The following is a 19,477-nucleotide window of genomic DNA, read 5'->3' as shown; positions in this document are numbered from 1 at the left end:
AAGAAAAGTGCCCTTCTTTCCCTCTTTAAAAACACTTTTCTCTGGATATAAAATTGAGGATTGACAGTCACTTTTTTAGCCCACTAAAAATATCATTCCATTATCTTATTGTGTGTTATATATATATATATATATATATATATATATATATATTTGTTGTTGCTGTTGTTGTTGTTGTTGTTGTTGTTGTTGGTTACTGGGGATTGAACTCGGGTCCTTGTGCTTGGGCAGCAGATGACAAAACCGCTGAGCTAAATTCCTGGACCTTTATTGTATATTTTTAAGTTTTACCAGTGCCCTTGAGAAATCAGCTGTCAGTGTATCTGTTGCTTCTTCAAAAATCATCTTTCTTCTTAAATATCTTCTGTCATTGGTATTGCACTTTTAAAAAGTATAATGCCCCATTTCTGCTGATGGGAATGTAAGTGAGCCTCTTTAATCTGAGGATGAATCTCTTTTATCATTTCTAGAATATTGTCAGATATTATCTTCCCAGATATTATCTCTGCCTCATTCTCCCTTTACTCTCCTTAGGAAGATCTGCTAAAAGTATGTTATATATGCTAATTCTGTCCACAATTTCTATTAACTTTCTGTTGATTTTCTGCCCTGTTCTTTATTTTTTCATATTGCATAGCATAGTTTCTTCTGATCCATCTTCTAGTTCTTAATTTTGTCTTCAACTGTGTTTATTCTGCTCACGAACATATAACTGAGATTTACAATTTATATGAAAGTATTTTTATTTCTACAACGTTTATTGTTTTTCAGATTTGCTGGTCATTTTTTATAGTTCACCACAAATACAGCATTTATCTTCCTTAATAAGCATTTCATAATAAATGGTCAACAACTGTATATCTGAAGTCTCAGTCTGTTTTGGATTTATGGTTCTTATGGTGCCTTGATTTGGTCTCTGTACAGTTTTAGTTCTGAGGCTTTGCTTTGGAAATAATTTATGGGGGCTGGGGATTTAGCTCAGTGGTTCCTCCACCTGCCTCACAAGTGCAAGGTCCTGAGTTTGCTCCCTGGTGCAAAAAAAAAAAAATACTGTTGTGGAAATAATTTATTGGTATATTTTGAGTCCTAAAATAAGACTAGAAATAAAGATAAATCCTCAAAAATCCAGAGATAAATTTTTTTGTTTCTTCTCAATACTACAGGGAGCTACATTTAGGACTATATTAAACTAAATTTATAATATTGGGTCTTTTGGAACACACATATGATATGAATTTAAGCTATAAACCTATATAAAAGCTAGTTTATGATTACAACTTATCAGGGAAGATTTGTCCCTTTTGTTCACCTTAGTATCAAAGCATGTTTCCTCATAGCCCCTATAGGCAGGGAAAGCAGGATGAGCTAATTCTGATTCATTTCTACTAAGTGTGTAGCCCCTTGAGCCCCCAATTTATTGGTCAGGAAGAGTCTCTTACAGACTTCCTAAGTTGAGTTACCTCTGTGGCTTATTTTCAGTGCATATGATTCCAGGAAGCTGTTTATAATGAAAATCAAGTTTATTGGTTCAGAACATATGTCTATGACAAAAGTAGCTTTAGTCTTCTGTCTGCTATTTATATTCTCTGATCTATTTAACTTCTGATTGACAATACTATTTTGTCATATCATAAATGCTTTGAACACGACAGTTTTATATTTAATACAGTATTTCTAGTTATTTTCAGAAGGATAGCTAGTCCCTCCGAATTCCTAGCCACCATAATATCTGCAACATAAACCCCTATTATTTATGCATTTATTTATGTGTTTATGTTAGTTCATGTTTGCAGTACATAGTGCTTGCATTTCTTGTGTGGAGTTGGTACATGTACAAAACACATCTTAATTCTTTTTTTATCTCCCTTTCCTCCCTGCCACCACCCCCATTTCACTTATAGACATGCATACAAAAGTATTAAACAATAGCAAATTTACACAGCAGTGTATAAATCCTCATGCATTATGACCAAGTGGATTTTATTCAGGTTTGTAAATATAGTTTTACAAAATGGGAGATACTAGTGCAATTCATTTTACTAGTAAATTAAAACAAGAGGATAACAAATGAATAGATACTGAAAAATCTCAATTCTTGAAAAAATACCTTAGAAAGATGGAAATTAAGGACAAATCTTTTAACTGTATATCATATATTTATGAAAGACTCTAAGTATGAAAGATCATACTTAATGATAAAATATTTTAATTGTTTGCCTTATGGCCAACAGAAGACAAAAATAGTTACTACAACTAGTAGTACATGAAATTGGATAAAAAATCTTGCTCAAGTAAAAATTTTAAAAAGTATACAAGCATAAACGATGTATAAACTATATTTTGTTATTGATATTACATTATATGTAATAACTACCATACTGTTATTGTTTATACTAGATGTTCCCCTCAAGCCTCGTGTGTCGTAGATGGGATTTTTGGGAGGTGACAGATCATGGGGTGTGATGCTGGCTTAGTCCATGATTGCTTCATGGCTGGGTGTGATGTTGGGAGGTGAGGCCTGGTGGGAAGAGTTGGGTCACTGTGGGCCAGGAAGGGTGTATACAACTCGCCCCTTCCTTGATGCCTCTCTGCTTCTTGCTGCCCTGTAATGAAGTGTTTCTCCTCTGCCATGCTGCCGCGCCTTGGAGCGAGCTGACTGTGGACTGAAACTTATACAAACTGTGAGTCAAAATAAATCTCTCCTCTTTCTTGTGAGTTTTGGCTATTTTGTCTCAGCAAAAAGAAAAAGTAACTAAGACATATTTATATTATAACTATCAATGCAAGTAATATAAATATTTTATAATATGTCATATATTATATTTTATATTTATATAATATACTCACATTATACAAGTCATTATAAATGTAGATATATAGAAACATTGATACAAAAGGAAATAAAAAGAGCACTGGGATATGTGTCAGATTTTACTGTTGTGACAAAATAGCCACGGAAAACAACTTAGCGGAGGAAAGATTTATTTTGGCTCCTGGCTTCAGAGGCCTCGGTATGTGATTAGAGCTAGCTTTATTGCGTTTGCTGCGCAGTAAGACAGAAACATCACAGTAGGAAGGGTATGTGGGGAAGAGCAGCTCACCTTTCCACAGCCAGGGAACAAAGAGAAAGGGAGAGAGTCGGAAAGGAAGGGGTTGGGAATAAGATAGAGTCTTCAAAGGGATGTGCCCAGGGAACTATTTCCTCTATCTGGGCCCCAAGTCTTCATAGTGTATTCAGCTATGAAGGCATCCGTGGACTAATTCACTGGTGCAGTCAGCACACTTACGTTCCAGTCATATCTCCATGTCCCTATTTCCGAGCATTGCTACTTCGGGGGGGTCAAGCCCTCAATACCAAGTCTTTGGGGATCAATTCATAATTAAAACCCATGATTGAAATCTAAATTCCAGAAACAGATTCATGAGTATGTATGAAATTAATGTAAAATTAATCAATTTACTATTTAATGTCAAATAAATGGTGGAATTTCAGTTTAATTAAGGAATGCCTTCCTAAACATGGCAGAAAACCTAGACTCTGAAAGGACAGAAACAAATGATATTAATCTCAAAAAACAAGTTAAACAAACAAAAAACACAGACATGATTAAAGACAAACTTAAAAGGAAAGCAGTAGAGTGGAATAAAAATAGTACAGAAACATGAATAACAAAAAATAATCCTTAGGATATAAAAACATTTCAGAGGTCAATGCAAATATTAAAGTAATAAAGAGAAAAACCAAACAATATGAAATTTTAAAAATATGTCAATTTTGAAATAATAAAACTGCACTATGGAAATGAAAGAAGTGAAATTAATGAAAAAGTTTTTCCACAATTTAAGAAAGAATAAAAAAATGATACTATACTGTAGGAAACAGGGTAAGGGGATGTTACCTCATCATTTAATTGTGAAATGATTTTTCCCCAAAATTATGTAGACTGGCTCTTGACAATATATAGCTTTGGTGAATCTGTGGGGAAATGGTAATTGTAAACATACTGTTTATGAACTATAAGTTGGTTAAGATGATTTGGGGGAACTTTGCAAGGATCTATTGAGTTTTTAAAATAAGCTTGATATTTTAACCAAGTGTCCACTTCCTTGCACATGGGTATAAAATTAGACATTAGGATACTTATTGCAGCAGAATTTATAATCAAGAATAATTGACATTAGCCAAAATGTACATCAAGAATGTAATGGTTATATGGTCACTGTATATTACAGATATCTTGCCACAGTCAAAAAGATTTAGGAAATATCCACAAGAGAATGTTATTATTAATCTTTTCTATTATTAAGAGAATAAATAGCATTTAGAACAATGTGTAAGGTGTAATTTTCTTTATGAAAAAATCAATTTATTTACAGACATATGTTCTTTTGTGTATAAATGTATACAATAAAATCTGGGCAAATTTTACATCAATTCCCTTTTAGGAAGTGTCTGTGAAATAAAGAGAATAAGAATAAGGCAGCGGCAGAGATGGGTAGTAGTTTTACTATGTAATCTCTGTACTTCTTTATTATTTGAATTAGAAGCACTTACAGCCCATGTAAATTTTAAAGCAAATACCCAAGATTGACTTTCTGTCTTTGGGATATTCTTGCATGAAATGTCCTTTCTGTCATGTGTAATTCAAAGATTACTCAAAATAGACATTTTTAGGAAAACTTTATTGATAATTAATAATTATTCACTTGAAATAGTTTTGCAGAAATAAAAGCAGTATAAGATGTTAGCTGTTTTTATTAAAATAAATGTGTTTGTATAATATCTGGACAGTGATTCAGAGTAGGTTCTAACAAGGCCATTTTATTTAGGTGTGGATATAATTCTTCCAATAGTAAAGACCTGGCCTAAGATATTAGTGCATTTTTATTTATTTATTTTCAGAGAATCACACAGAGCTTGAAAATTAGAGGAGAAAAAAGAGATTCAAAGCATTAGTGTAGAAATTAGAGGATTAAAAAATAGAGGTTCAGAAGATTAGCAGAGAAGCTGTTCCTTGAACAGTTCATATTCTCCTAGCTCCAAAAATCCTCCTGAAGCAATGAAAGACTTTCAATTCTTAGGGGTTATGCTCTCCTTGTGTTAGTAATAATGGGCTTCAATAAGTCCTGTGCAAAGACTCCTGCTATTTACCTACTGTCATTGGAATTCCTATCATGTTTTGCTACCTGGTGGAGGCAGATGTTTGTGATATGAGTAGAACTCTTGTCATATGAATAAGAATGGTGGCTTTTTTGACATCATTAATTAATGTCCCAGAAAGTAAAGACTTTCACTTGAGAGAAAATATAAATTTAAATTCGAGAATAATAATACCAAGTGAAGCTCTGGAGACCTTTCTAATTTACACTGAAAGACAGGTGAAGGACTTTTGAAAGGTATTCTGATATCCCCTGAAGGAAACTCTTCTAGGTCATTTGGTATTAGAGGAAAGCAAAGTATTTCTTCTTTTATGGATGGAGAAAATAAGCAGATGAAACAAGTGAGACAATTACATTTTCACTAGGTATTGCTGATCTATTCAACTCCAGATTGATTCTATTTATGAAACCTGAATGAATTTCCCCTCTTGTGACTTAGTTAAGAGCCCTGCCAACATACAATAGGTCTAACAAATCGCTGGGAGACAGATTGGTATGAAGATAGGGCCATAATGAAGAAGCTGTTGGCTCAGGGAGCCCTACATCTTCAACCTGCTGTTGGAATTTGAGCATCTTTGCAAATTATGGCATGAGAGACAGCTTTGACCTTCATGGTAAAGTTCTAAGGTAGAAGGAGGACCACCAATGAAGAACAAAAGGGAGGAAATCAAAAAGCTTAATAAACAAAATATATGTCTGTGTAATGTAGATAAATGTGAGATTTTAAGAGAGTAGTAGGTGAGCATAATATACTTTAAAAGACATATTATGGCTTCAGAATTAATTGTGCCAAAAGGTCCCTTTGAGGGACCATCTTGCAGGGCTTGTGTTGAGAGACCTATCAGTGTGCTGCAACCTGGCCAAGGGAGTTTCAGGAGACAAAGCCACATCAACACAGATGCTGTTCCCCCAGACCTTAAAATAAACTTTACCCTTACAAGAGTAGTTTAAACTCCTCCCATGAAAGGAACATCTGATACACTCTGGCTGCATACATATATAAGAAAGGAGGATGCATTGTCCAAAGTCCAAAGAGTGGGCTCCAGATGGAGAAACTCCTGCACTGATTACTCATCTGACCTTTCACTGTAGGATGTCCATGCCTCCAGCCTGTACCCACTGTTTGTCTTGAACGGGCACTGGCAGAATAGACCGAGCATCAGACTGTGTCTACGACTTGTCATTGGCATCAATAAAATAGAAGGGAAGAAGTCATGTCTTGGTGAAGCTGGTCCATTAGAACCACCCCAAAACCTCTAACATGACAGATGGACATACGGTGATTTGCATGAGGAAGTGGGGAGCAAGGGAGACAAAATAATTTGGTACTTATTTTATTGTCAGAACTGAATATCAAAAGCAACTTCAGGGCTTACAGCTGAGATCTTTTAAGTGCATCCCCTTCTTCCTTCTGGATGAAGACAGAAGCAGCACTGAAGTAGGTCAAGGGGATCCCTAAGGATGGACACATGCCCGAGATGAGGAAGGTATATGACAGTTCTGTATGTTGATCAGCACAAGACCAGTGAGCAATAGTAAATTTGGGGATAAAATGTGGCTACAAACCTTTTTGTCTGGAACTGGGTGAAATGGGAGGATAAAATCCAGTATGAAGATAAAAGTGGAGTATTAAATTGATATGCAAATATTTGTGACAGATTGTATGTATGCCTAGATAAAATGGCTCTTCTTATAGAAAACAATAGTTCTTAAATAATTATCTGTTTTAGTGTAGGTAGTTTGATTGTAAGGAAGCATTAAAATATGCTTGGTTTATGTCAAGTGTAGATTTGCATTCAGGTTATATTTGGCATTTATTTTCTTTTTATTTTGGTAAGCCTTGAAATTTTTTTTTTTTGGATATGAACATGTGATCTTTTATTGTCTACCCAAAAAGAATATTTTCTTATACAATAACCCCAGGCATAACACATCTTTCATTATTTGTTATATTTCACAAACATATATTTCATTTATTTAGCATGTTTCCCTTGAGTATCTGTTTTCTGGGTAATATCAAAGTTCCTCCCCTGTGCCATAAGTACTCTTCATCCATAATGCTAATCACAGTGGATCCCACTTTCTTGTCCGTGTCTAAAACATAGGCTTTCCAATCATTGAAGCCAAACCTTATTCTGCTTCATAAGCCCAGTGCCTGCCACATAGTTGGCATGCAGTAGATATTTGTTAAATGATTAAATGTTAGGTACTGAGGAATAATACTTATAAAAGAATTTAAGAAATAGGCCCTGTCCTATAGTTCCTTATAATTTATGAAAAGGTAAAAACTATGCTTATGAAAATGAGGGAAACAATACTCCCAAATTCATTCCTGGAAGCAAGCATCACCTTGATCCCCAAAGCAGAGAAAGACCCAACTGAAAAAGAGAACTATAGGCCAATCTCACTAATGAACACAGATGCAAAAATCCTTAATAAGATAATGGCAAACAGAATGCAGAAGATCATCAAGAAGATCATACACCCTGATCAAGTGGGATTCATCCCAGGGATGCAGGGATGGTTCAATATATGCAAATCAATCAATGTAATACACTATATCAATAGAGCCAAGGACAAAAACCATATGATTATCTCCATAGACGCAGAAAAAGCATTTGACAAAATCCAACAGGCATTCATGATAAAAACCCTACAAAAAATTGGAATAGATGGTCTCTACCTCAAACTGATAGAAGCCATCTATGAAAAACCAACAGCCAATATCATACTAAATGGTCAAAAACTGAAATCCTTCACACTCAAATCAGGAACAAGACAAGGATGTCCACTATCACCACTCTTGTTGAAATTTTTATTTAACAGAATGAGAGATATAATAACTTAAAGACTATGTAGTGCTCTTCTGTTGTTCACCACCTGTTTTTATGATGATAACTCTGAGATCTGGAATGTGACCGAAAACTAGAATGTTTTGCTGTTTGTGCTGTAGTTTCAGAATTGGTATACCCTTTGGGAGATTTACAGGGGGAGCTTGTTATGGAGTCAGAACATCTTCCATGTGATCTTGATTTTGTTCCTGAGCTGGTCTGCTTTTGAGGTGAACTTGACTGTGATTTTCCTATTGACTTGGACCTTTTTTGTAAAGATTTGGACCTTGACTATCCTTTAGAACCAGAATTCCTTCTTGGAGTTCTTGATTGCTGTGCTGAGGTAGACCACCTTGGTAGTGATTTGGAACGAGATTTAGACTGGTTGTAAGAGAATTGCCTGTGTCAAGACTCTTTAAGGCTATCTGAACACCTCCTGTTTCTTCCCCATGAAGAACTTCTGCTTCAAGTTCTCCTTTGACTGGGGCTTCTTCATCTCCTGTGATCAGCTGGAGAACAAGGATGCCATTCTTTTGATTTCATTTGGCCTGGTGCTCAATGTCACTTGATCTTGAGTGTTGACCTTTACTCTTTAAGACTTGCAAGATGGACTTTATAAGAGACGCAGAACCAACAAAATCAGGCTTGGCTTTGACTCTGGAACTCTGAGTAAATGTAGGAAAGCCGAAGTCTCAAAGTTGGCTTTGTCTTTTGCTTGATAAAGACTTCCCTTCTTCCAGGTCTTTATATCTGTGTCCACCCTCCCTCTTTAATCCTTGATGCTTGAACTTTAGGTGCCTTTTGTCTCGCCTGCTTGATTTATGCTTGGATTCTAGCTAACAGGTTGGTTCAAACTGGGGGGTGCCGGCCAGCTACTGTGGACTGCTTTAGATTTTCTGGTGGCATCTGTGACATTTCTGATGAACAGGGAGGTGTTGGGGGGCCTTGTGTAGCAAGACATGGCTGCTCCCTACCTACCCTCAGGTCCCACTCGGTCTCTGGCATTTATTTTCAACAATCTGCTTTTCATTAATGGGCAGATAGATAGTTACTAAATAATATGCAAAAAACACTTCTTGCACTTTAATAGAAAGTGTTTTAACCTAATTACTTGGTTAACTCATTAATGAGTTCAGTATGCTTTTAGGAGTGTCTATTCTCTATCAGATACTATGTTGGGGACAAAAATAGCAAACAAAGTGATAATAGTTCCCAACTTGCTCTTAGTATAGAAAGAGTTTATATAACAGTAGAATTATCAGAACTTTTAAGATAATTTCTATATGGTATATAAAATGAATACATATTATTAATGTAAAATACAGAACAGATACAGATGTCCAAGATAGATAAAAAAGTATTTCTTCACCTTATCTCCTACAGATATCATTACCCAACTTTTGATATATTTCATTCCAGTCATTTTGTTTGAGGGTATGAAGAGCTATGTGTTGGGGCATGCCCACCAGCCACCCGCAGAGCCGCGTGGGCGCCTGTAACAACAGAGCCCCCCCCACCTCTGGCCTCTTGACTGTGCAGCTATCTCGTTCCACACTACAGAGGCACAAGAGGACATAAAGGCCATTGTCCTGAGCTGCAGAAGTGAATAACAGAGAGAGGGCCTCTCTCAGGCTCCCTGATAAAAACTGGAGCCCACTGCAAAAGTTAAGAGAATCTCTGTAATGAAAGCACTCCAGACCACCATACTTGGTAAGTTGGAGGGATCATCACCTCCCATCAGAACCTGGACTATCTTCGGGGAAGGGCAGCTGGAACCTGCAATAGAATCTTGCACAGTTCAATCCTGCAGGAGGACAGAGAGCTCAACTTGGGATTGCAGCCAGAAATCTGCCTGAATCTCATGGGTCTGTGACTGGCTTACTGAGACTCACTGACTTATAACTACACACTGCTGGGCATGTTGTCTATTGTGACAGCAGAGAAATACCCTGAAGGAGTCCCTTCATCTTTATCTTTTATTTGTTATTTTCAAAATTACCACTATTATTTTTGCTCTTATTTTTAATTTTTTTCTTCTTTTTCTACTCTTTTAAAATTTTTATTTTTCTTTTTTTTCTTTCTTTTCTCTTTTCTTTCTCTCTCTCTCTCCCTCACTCCATTGCTGTCCCACACTGTTCTTCATCTCCCTTTGTGTTCCTGTTCTGGCCCTAAATCATATTTCTTCTTTATTTTTCTTTTCTTCTCTTTCCTTCTCTCACCTGTATCCTCAGGCCTCACTGTTAACCTTCCCCTATCCTTCTATGTACCTATCCCTCCCTCTGGAATTCCTTCTAACTCTGAATCCTGAAGGGTAAATTTGCTATGTTGAAGAGTTTATTCACATAAACATATGTTGGGTTGGTCCTTGATTTTGATCTAATTCACACAATCAAAGGTGACAGATTAATAACTACTACAAATTGTCATTTTCTAAGAGGTATTGATGCTATTGTGTTGCTGATTGTATCACTTGGGCTAAGGTGTTGTGATTGCGCTAATCAGTTGTCCTTCCTGGTATAATGAAAATGAGATAGCCTCATAGCCATTAGAGACTCAAAACCTAAAGAACACCTATATGTGGAAGACACCTCTGAGAAGCAATCATTCCATAAGTGTTCTAAATACATCAACAAAGATACTTACAATAAGCAACTTCAAAGTATCAACCCAGGAACTAAACCAAGGACAGTACCAAAAACAAAAAATGAGAAGACATTTAAGTAAGGCACAAATTCAGACTTCCACCCCACAAAAGGCAAATTCTCTGGGAAATGAGGTGGAAGAGTCCAATAATCAACCACCTGGACACCCTGAACAGATAGCACAGAAAGTAACAAAACAGATGAATGAGGCTCTAGAAAAATTCAAAACAAAAATAATGTCCCAGATAACTACAGAGATAGTGAACAGTGTAAAAGACATGATTACAGGCTCTAGAACAGAAACAGATAAAAAAAATAGATGGGCTTGGAAATTTGCTGGAAGCCATGAATGCCTAGCATATGAAAGAAATGGAAACCATGATCACCCAACATAAGAAATGGAATCTATGAAACAGATTCAAACAGATAGTCAGGAGATTAAAAACTCCATCGAAAGCATGCAGAGCAAATTAAGGCGATCTGAAGATAGAATATCAGATATAGAAGACAGGATTGCAGTTAAGGACCATGGAAACAGATTTCTTAAAAACAGTAAGGGACCACAAGAAATCAATCCAGCAGCTACTAGATGATGCAAAAAAGAATAATATAAGACTGATATGAATCCACAAAAAAACAGGAGGAAGTATAATTGACATAAAAAACTTGTTCACAGAAGTAACAGAAAACTTTCCAGACAGAGGTGGAGAATTGGACATATGGATAAGTGAGGCATATAGAACTCCAGCTAGCCATGGTCAAAAAAAATCTATAACAGTCAAGATCCCAGAAACCCAACAGAAGAACAAAATCCTACAGGTAGAGAAAAGAAACAAATCATCTACAAAGGAAAGCCCATCAGAATCACAACAGACTTCTCAACACAAACTCTCAAATCAAGGAGTAAAGTATTTCAAGCCATAAAAGAAAATAATTTCCAACCTAGACTGTTGTATCCTGCAAAAGTATCTTTCAAAATCAATGGGGAAATTAGATGCTTCCATGGCAAAGAACACCTGAGAAATTTCAGGAAGACTAAACCAGCACTCCAAACAATTTTATGCAGTATCCTAGAAAAAGACAATGATGGTCACAACTCCAGGAGGCCCAAAGGAGGGAAGCCACCAGGCAAGATAAGACACTAAAGGGAAAGGGGGAAAAATAAGAAATAAAAGAGCCAACAACAGTAAAACATCATGACAAGGATGAGTCAATATCCATCAATGTTAACGGCTTCAATTCACCAATGAAAAGTAATAGACTGACAGGATGGATTAAGAAGCAAAACCCAGCAATATGCTGTAAACAAGAAACACACCTAACTCAAAAGAAAATTCATAGACTGAAAGTAAAAGGATGGAACACAGTTCGTCACATGACAGGAACCCAGAAAAAAGCAGGGGTAGCAATCTTATTTGCAGACAAAGTAGATTTCAAACCAAAACTAATTAAGAGAGACAAAGAAGGTCACTACATCCTTGTGAAGAGAACAATCCAAGAGGAAGAGATGACAATCCTAAATATATATGCACCAAATATGAATGCCCCCAACTATCCAAAACAAATATTAATTGTCATGAAAAACCAAATAAGCACTAATACAATTGTAGTGGGGGACCTCAATATCTTCCTTTCACAAATAGATCATCTAGACAAAAAATTAACAATGAAATTCTAGAACTGAACCAAGCTATTGAACAAATGGACTTAACAGATGTTAACAGAGTGTTCCACTCCACAAAATCAGAATACACATTCTTTTCAAATGCACACAGGTCATTCTCCAGAATAGACCACGTGCTAGCTCATATGACATGTCTAAGTCAATGTGAATAATTGAAGTTACCCCTTGTATATTATCAGACCATAGTGCAATAAAATTGGAGATCAATAACATAAGAAACCACAATACTCCCACAAACAAATGGAAATTGAATAACATCCTCCTGAACAACCAGTGGGTCACAGAGGAAATTAAAGAAGAAATTAGACAGTTTCTGCAAGTAAATGATAATGCCAGTAGCACATACAGGAATCTATGGGACACATTGAAAGCAGTTTTATGTGGGAAATTCATAGCAGTGAATGCCTATATTAAGAAAACAGAGAGAACTCAGATAAATAACCTAATGGAGAACCTCAAGCTCCCAGAAAAAGAAGAGCACAGCAAACCTAAAGCTTGGTCAAGGGAGGAAATTATAAGGATCAGAGCAGAAATCAATGCAATGGAGACTAAGAGAATGAAACAGAAAATTAATGAATCAAAGAGTTGGTTTTTCAAAAGAATAAATAAAATCAATAAATCTTTAGCCAACCTTATCAAAAAAGGAAAGAAAAGGCTCAAATCCATGCAATTAAGAATGAAAAAGGTGAAGTCACAACAGACCCAGCAGAAATCTAGAGGATCATCAATACCTACTTTGAGAACCTGTGCTCTAATAAAATGGAAAACACAGAAGAAATGGACAGATTCCTAGATACATACAAATCACCAAAGTTAAATGAAGAAGATATAGAAATTCTAAACACCCCAATTACAATGAGTAAAATTGAAAATGTAATGAAAAATTTACCAACAAAGAAAGCCCAGGTCCTGATGGCCTTACTACTGAATTCTACAAGACATTTAAAGAACTATCACCATAACTCTTTAAATTCATCAAGGAAATTGAAAGGGAACCAAGGTTCCCAAATTCATTCCTGGAAGCAAGTGTTACCTTGATTCCAACACCAAGGAAAGATGCAACCAAAAAAGAAAACTACAGGGCAATCTCCCTAATGAACATAGATGCAAAAATCCTCAATAATATATAGGCAAACAGAATACAGAGGGTCATCAAGAAGATCCTACACCCTGAACAAGTCAGATTTGTCCCAGGGATGCAAGGATGGTTCAACACTCGTAAATCAATAAATGAAATACACTATATTAACAGAGTCAAGGACAAAAACCATATGATCATCTCAATAGATGCAGAAAAGGCATTCGACAAAAACAGGATAAAAACCCTACAGAAAATTGACATGGAAGGTCTTTATCTCAACCTGATTAAGGCTATCTATGAAAAACCAACAGCCAATGTCATACTAAAGGGTCAAAAACTGAAAACTTTCATGCTAAAATCAGGAACAAGACAAGGATGCCCACTATCACCACTCCTGTTATACAGTTCTGGAAACATTAGCCACAGCAATTAGAAAAGAGAAAGAAATAAAAGGAATAAAGATAGGAAAGGAAGAAGTCAAACTGTCATTATTTGCTGATGATATGATACTTTACATAGAAGACCCAAAAAACTCAGCCAAAAGACTTCTAGACTTAATCGATAGATTCAGTAGAGTAGCTGGATACAAGGTCAATACTCAAAAAACCATAGCCTTCTTATACACAAATAGACTCACTGAGAGAGAAATTAGGGAAACAATTCCTTTTATAATAGCATCCAAAAAAATGCAATATCTAGGAATCAATCTAAGAAGGGAAGCAAAAGACCTCTACACTGAAAACTATAGCACTCTAAAAAAGGAGATTGAGGAGAGAGAAAAGTAAAGAAAATGGAAAGACTTCCCTTGTTCCTGGGTAGGAAGAACGAATATAGTGAAAATGGCCATACTTCCAAAACTACTATATAGATTTAATGCAATGCCAATTGAAATTCCAACAATATACTTCACAGAACTAGAGAAAACAATCAAAAAATTCATTTGAAACCAGAAGACACCTAGAATAGCCAAAGCAATTGTAGGGAACAGGGACATGGCTGGGGGTATCACAATCCCCAACTTGAAACTATACTACAAAGCTACTGTGATAGAAACAGCATGGTACTGTCAAAGAAACAGACCCGAGGATCAGTGGAATAGATTAGAAGATCCAGAAACAACTCCAGACATACTCAACCACCTCATCTTTGACAAATGAGCCAACCACCCTCATTGGAGGAAAGATAGCCTATTTAATATATAGTGTTGGAATGGCTGGATTTCAACCTGCCAAAGATCAAAACTAGACCCATACCTATCACCATGCACTAAACTAAGATGTAAGTAGATTTAAAGATGTAAATATTAAGACAGAAACACTAAATTTGCTGAAAGATAAGTTAGGTAGAACTCTTGAAGACATTGGTATAGGAAAAGACTTTGAACAAAACCTCAGTAGCATGGGAACTAGCATACAGAATCAACAACTGGGATTTCATCTTATTAAAAAGCTTCTGCACTGCAAGAGAAACCACCAACAGGGCTAAGAGACAACCTCCAATGTGGGAAAAAAATTTTAGCAGCTGTACCTCAGACAAAGGTCTACTATCTAGAATACATAAAGAACTGAAAAAAATCAGACCCCCCAAATTCAAAGACCCAATTCAAAAATGGGCATCTGAAATGAACAGACATTTCTCAGGCAAAGAATTAAAAGCAGTAAATAAATATATGAAAAAATATTCTACATTACTGGTCATTTGAGAAATTCAGATGAAAACAACACTGAGATTCCACCTCACCCCAGAAAGAATGGCTGCTATTAAGAAATCAACCAATAACAAATGCTGGCGGGGGTTGTGGGGAGAAAGGAACTCTTCTCCACTGCTGGTGGGATTGTAGACTGGTGCAACCACTGTGGAAATCACTATGGAGATACCTCAAAAACTAGGGCTAGAGGTCCCATTTGACCCAGCTATTCCCCTGCTGGGTATCTTCCCAAAAGAATTAAAAGAATCATACCACAGCAATATAAGGGCACCCATGTTCATAGCGGCACAGTTTGTAATAGGTAAAGCTTGGAAACAGCCCAAATGCCCATCAACTGGAGACTGGATAAAGAAAATGTTTTTTTTTTTTTTTTATAAAATGGAGTACTACTCATCCATAAAGAATGAGAAACTAGAAACATTTATAGCTAAATGGATGCACATTGAGTCCATACTCTTAAGTGAAATAAATGGGACACATGTGTAAATACCGAATAGTTTCTCTAGTGTGAGAAACTGAAAGTGTGAATAAGGATTGAAATGATTAAAATAAATAACTGATAATTTGAAATAGGAAGAAAAGGTCCAAAGGTGTAGGCCTGGTGGGAAGGGAAGGGGAAAGGAAAGAAGGGAAAGGAAAAATTATGAGAAAAGAAAAAAAATGGAAATGAAATCTATATAAATAAGGAAAGATGGAGGGGGTGAAGGGTGCACAGGTGATGGGGAAAAAATAAGAACCAAGATAAATCATGTACAGGTACAAGCACCCAGTGATAAATGTAAATGTACTGTATACCTAAAATGCACCAATAAAAGAATTTAAGGAAAAAACTTTTTTTTCAACTGAATTATTTTCCTTTCTGTTTAATTTGGTAAGGGAGTGGTTGTTTTCAGTTTACTTCCAATGAGTATGCATTCATTTTTGGTTGTTGTAATTAAACAATATAATTGTTTTCAGTTAAAAATAGAATTCAAACTGTAAAAAGAGTACAATCTGTTTTTGATGCTGAATTATGGTATATAGACTCTCCAGAGAATACTCTTCCACCCCCTTTAAGAAGTTTGAAATATAAACGTAATCTCATAACAAAGAGCTATGTGTTGAGACTCGTATACCTTTATCTGTCTTCACTGTCTATCCATATATTTATTCCTCAGCATACCTATTCATACATACACATGAACATGCATGCACACAAACAGTTTAAGGATTAATTATAATAACACTATTTTAGGGAAAATAATATTCACCTTCAGGTTTTAAATGTCTAGTGTGTTCATCAATGCTTACTAGAGTCAAATGTAGAAGAGTGCAAGAGAACTGTCTGCACACAAGAAATCTGAAGAATTAAGCCGAGGGCCTGGATCCAATGCCCTGTGCCTGACAGAAGACTGGAGGATCTGGCCTGGAATGTCCAAGGGTGGTGCCGGAGGCTAGACAGTCTGCAGTGGTAGGGCAGGCTGAAAGGTCCATGCTGGTAGCCAAAGAATCAGCATCTAGAAGCAGGAGGCGATGACCAAGGCAATGGCAAAGACCAGAACTGTCAGCTAAGGACCAGACCTCCTCCTGAGAGAACAGTACCCATCCTCGGTGAATACTCCTGCTTAAACTCCAGGAATTTTATGCATCTTCGTTCCTCTAAGTGGTTGAAGTACAAGGTATGCCTAGGGAAGGTCCTTTGTCCTTACCTTGGTAGTTCATGTGACTACAGCCTGTTGCCTGCTTTTAGTTTCTCTGGTTAAGAAGCCGGGTCCAATCTTCAAAACTTCAAGAGAGGCACCCACAAAAACCTGTCAACACCTTTCACTTTCAGGGTCCAGGCTGCCACCGCCAGGGGCTCCACTGGCTTGGGGGTTGCGAGTGATGACAGTCTTTGTGTCACATGGGAATCTTGTCTCTCTATGGCTGGATCTTTCTGAATCATTTGTGGGAAGATTGGAAGAGGAGGGAAAATGTTGCTCGACTCCCTTTAAGGTTTAGAACTCTTTTCTCTCAAAGGAGTTCTGTAGTCAACTTTTGAACTTTAGACTTCACTTAAGTAGGTTAGAGGTTGAAGGTAGGGGTGGGTAGTGCTGGATGAACTAGTTCTGCCCTTTCTTCACTGAATCTTTCATGGGTAGGTCTAGTATCTTTCTCTGGAATATGAGGTATTTATAACCCATTGTTCTCAGTCAAAATTCTAAGACAACAGGAAGAGTCCTATCCAAACTCCATTCATATATTTCACATTGATTATGAAGTGGTTTTTAATCCTTTTTCTCATAGTTATATGCATTTAATCATAGGGTTATAATATATATTTTTGAAAATGTAATATTAAGTTACTTATTATTTCATTACATGAAAATGAATTTATTTTTCCTTTTCACATTTTAAAAAATGTTTTGAACGTTAAATGCCGCACAAAAGCTCATATGATGAAGGGTTGGTTCCCAGTTGGTGCCTCTACTGGGAGACAGTGGGAACTTTAGAAGGTGGGGGTCAGTGGGAGGGAGCGAGATTACTGGGGTCACTCCTTGAAGGCTGTATAGGGACCCCAGACCCTTCTTCTCCTTCTTTCTACTTCCTGGTTTCCATGAGGTAAGCAGCCTTCCTTGGCACATGCTTCCTGCCATGACGTTCTGCCTTTCCTCAGGGCAAAAGTGTCAGGACCAGGTGACCATGAACTGTAACCTCTTCTGCTGTGATCCAAAATAAATCTCTCCTTCAAATGAGGATGATTCTTTTAGGCATTTTGTCAAAATGACAGATGACTAACACACTTGTTTAAAAGTCTATCCCCCCCACCTTTGTTACAATAATACATTTGGTATACAAATTTGGAAAATAAAGAAAATATATACAAGGAAGACTGACAATTTTTGTATTCTATTTTTCATAGTATTCTATTACAAGATCTATCTACTGCTTAATATGTTTTCTTTTTAATAGAGAAATGGATATAAGTGTATAAAGATGTATATATATATATGCAAGCATATATATGTATATAAAACACATTTAACTCTGCTAATATTTTGTATTATCATTGTTATGGCTTGTATCTAGATGTCTCCTCAAAGTCTCATACACTCAGAGGTGGGGTTTTTGTAGGTGGCTGGATCTTGAATGTGTGATGCTGGGATTTAGTGTGTGATGCTGGGATTAAAGGTGCATAATTACTAAATTAGTGCACTGATTGGTTAAGCATAGTTCTGAGTGTGGAGAAGGAGAAGGTCCAGCCTGGATGTGGGTGGCACCACCCAAAAGGTGGGTATCTTGGAAGGGATAAAAGAGTGAGGTAGGCTTCTGCTCCTTCTGCTGCTGCTTGCTGCATCCCCGTCTCCTGCCTGCTTTCCATAGACTATTTCTCCTCTGCAATGGCCCTGTGCCATGTCACCCTGCTTCAGAACAAGCTGACTGTGGATCAAAACCTCTAGAAACTGTGAGCTAAATAGACCTTTCCTCCTTTAATTTTGGATGTTGGGTATTTTGTCTCAGCAATGAGAAAAATAATCAAGACAATTATATATTATATTTGTGCTATCTCTGTATTTGAAAGAATGTGTTTAAAACTCAAGCCTTCATTAGTATAAAATAGATTAACAAGAACAATTAACTCTTTGGTATCTATTCAATCTGAATCCATCAAGTGGTCTGCAGACAGAAATGAAGTCACAATAGAGCCAAATGCCGTGGCGGATGCCTGTAGTCTCAGCTACTTGAGAGGCTGAGGTAGGAGCATTGTGTGAGCCCAGGGATTTGGGGTCAGCCTGGGCAACACGGTGAAACCTGTCTTGTAAAATGAATAAATAATAAATGAGGTCAGATCTCACTAGCTATAGAATACCAGTGTTGCACAAAAGTCACTCTCCCATTCCTTCCCTCTCAATTATTTATTGATATCCTTCTAACTGGACATGTCTCAGGTCTGTTATAATTCATTAGAAATCATCATAGGAAGAGTTGACACACAACCACGTATATGTATATGTACTAATTTCTGTATCTTCTTATGCCACTTTCTGCATGTATTGGTTGTATTTTATACATTTAGGTATATTTATATGTGTTATGTTTCCCATATTTAAAGAGGAATATTACATGCCCATTGAAATCCATGTTGGCACATGCTACATCAATTCAAAGCCTTCTTCTAATAATAAAAAAAAATTATCTCCCTGACATAATGGAACTAACCTGCACGCATCCCAAGTGCATTCACCTTCTCCTTCCAAGGGAGCAACACAAACCCCATTCATTACCTCATCTGATAACTCACTTTCCCTCTAGTTCATTCACAGTCCATTTTAATGCTGCTGATGGTCCAAATTGAAAAGTTATTAGCCCCTACATACCCTATGCAAAATAGAAGAAAAGAGTAAGAAAGAA

At 36.6% G+C, this 19,477-nt stretch overlaps 1 pseudogene; it reads right to left on the bottom strand.

Annotated features, from left to right (window-relative positions):
- Window positions 1-8,027: 8,027 nt before the first annotated feature.
- On the bottom strand, window positions 8,028-8,547 carry LOC147829464 (serine/arginine-rich splicing factor 12 pseudogene; annotated as a pseudogene).
- Window positions 8,548-19,477: the final 10,930 nt, after the last annotated feature.

Source organism: Heterocephalus glaber, unplaced genomic scaffold (assembly GCF_053883595.1).
Source record: "Heterocephalus glaber isolate CG9 unplaced genomic scaffold, H.glaber_assembly_v1.0 deba00000613, whole genome shotgun sequence".
In the NCBI taxonomy this organism is placed as follows: Eukaryota; Metazoa; Chordata; class Mammalia; order Rodentia; family Bathyergidae; genus Heterocephalus; species Heterocephalus glaber.
This window is presented reverse-complemented; position numbering and strand designations above follow the sequence as displayed.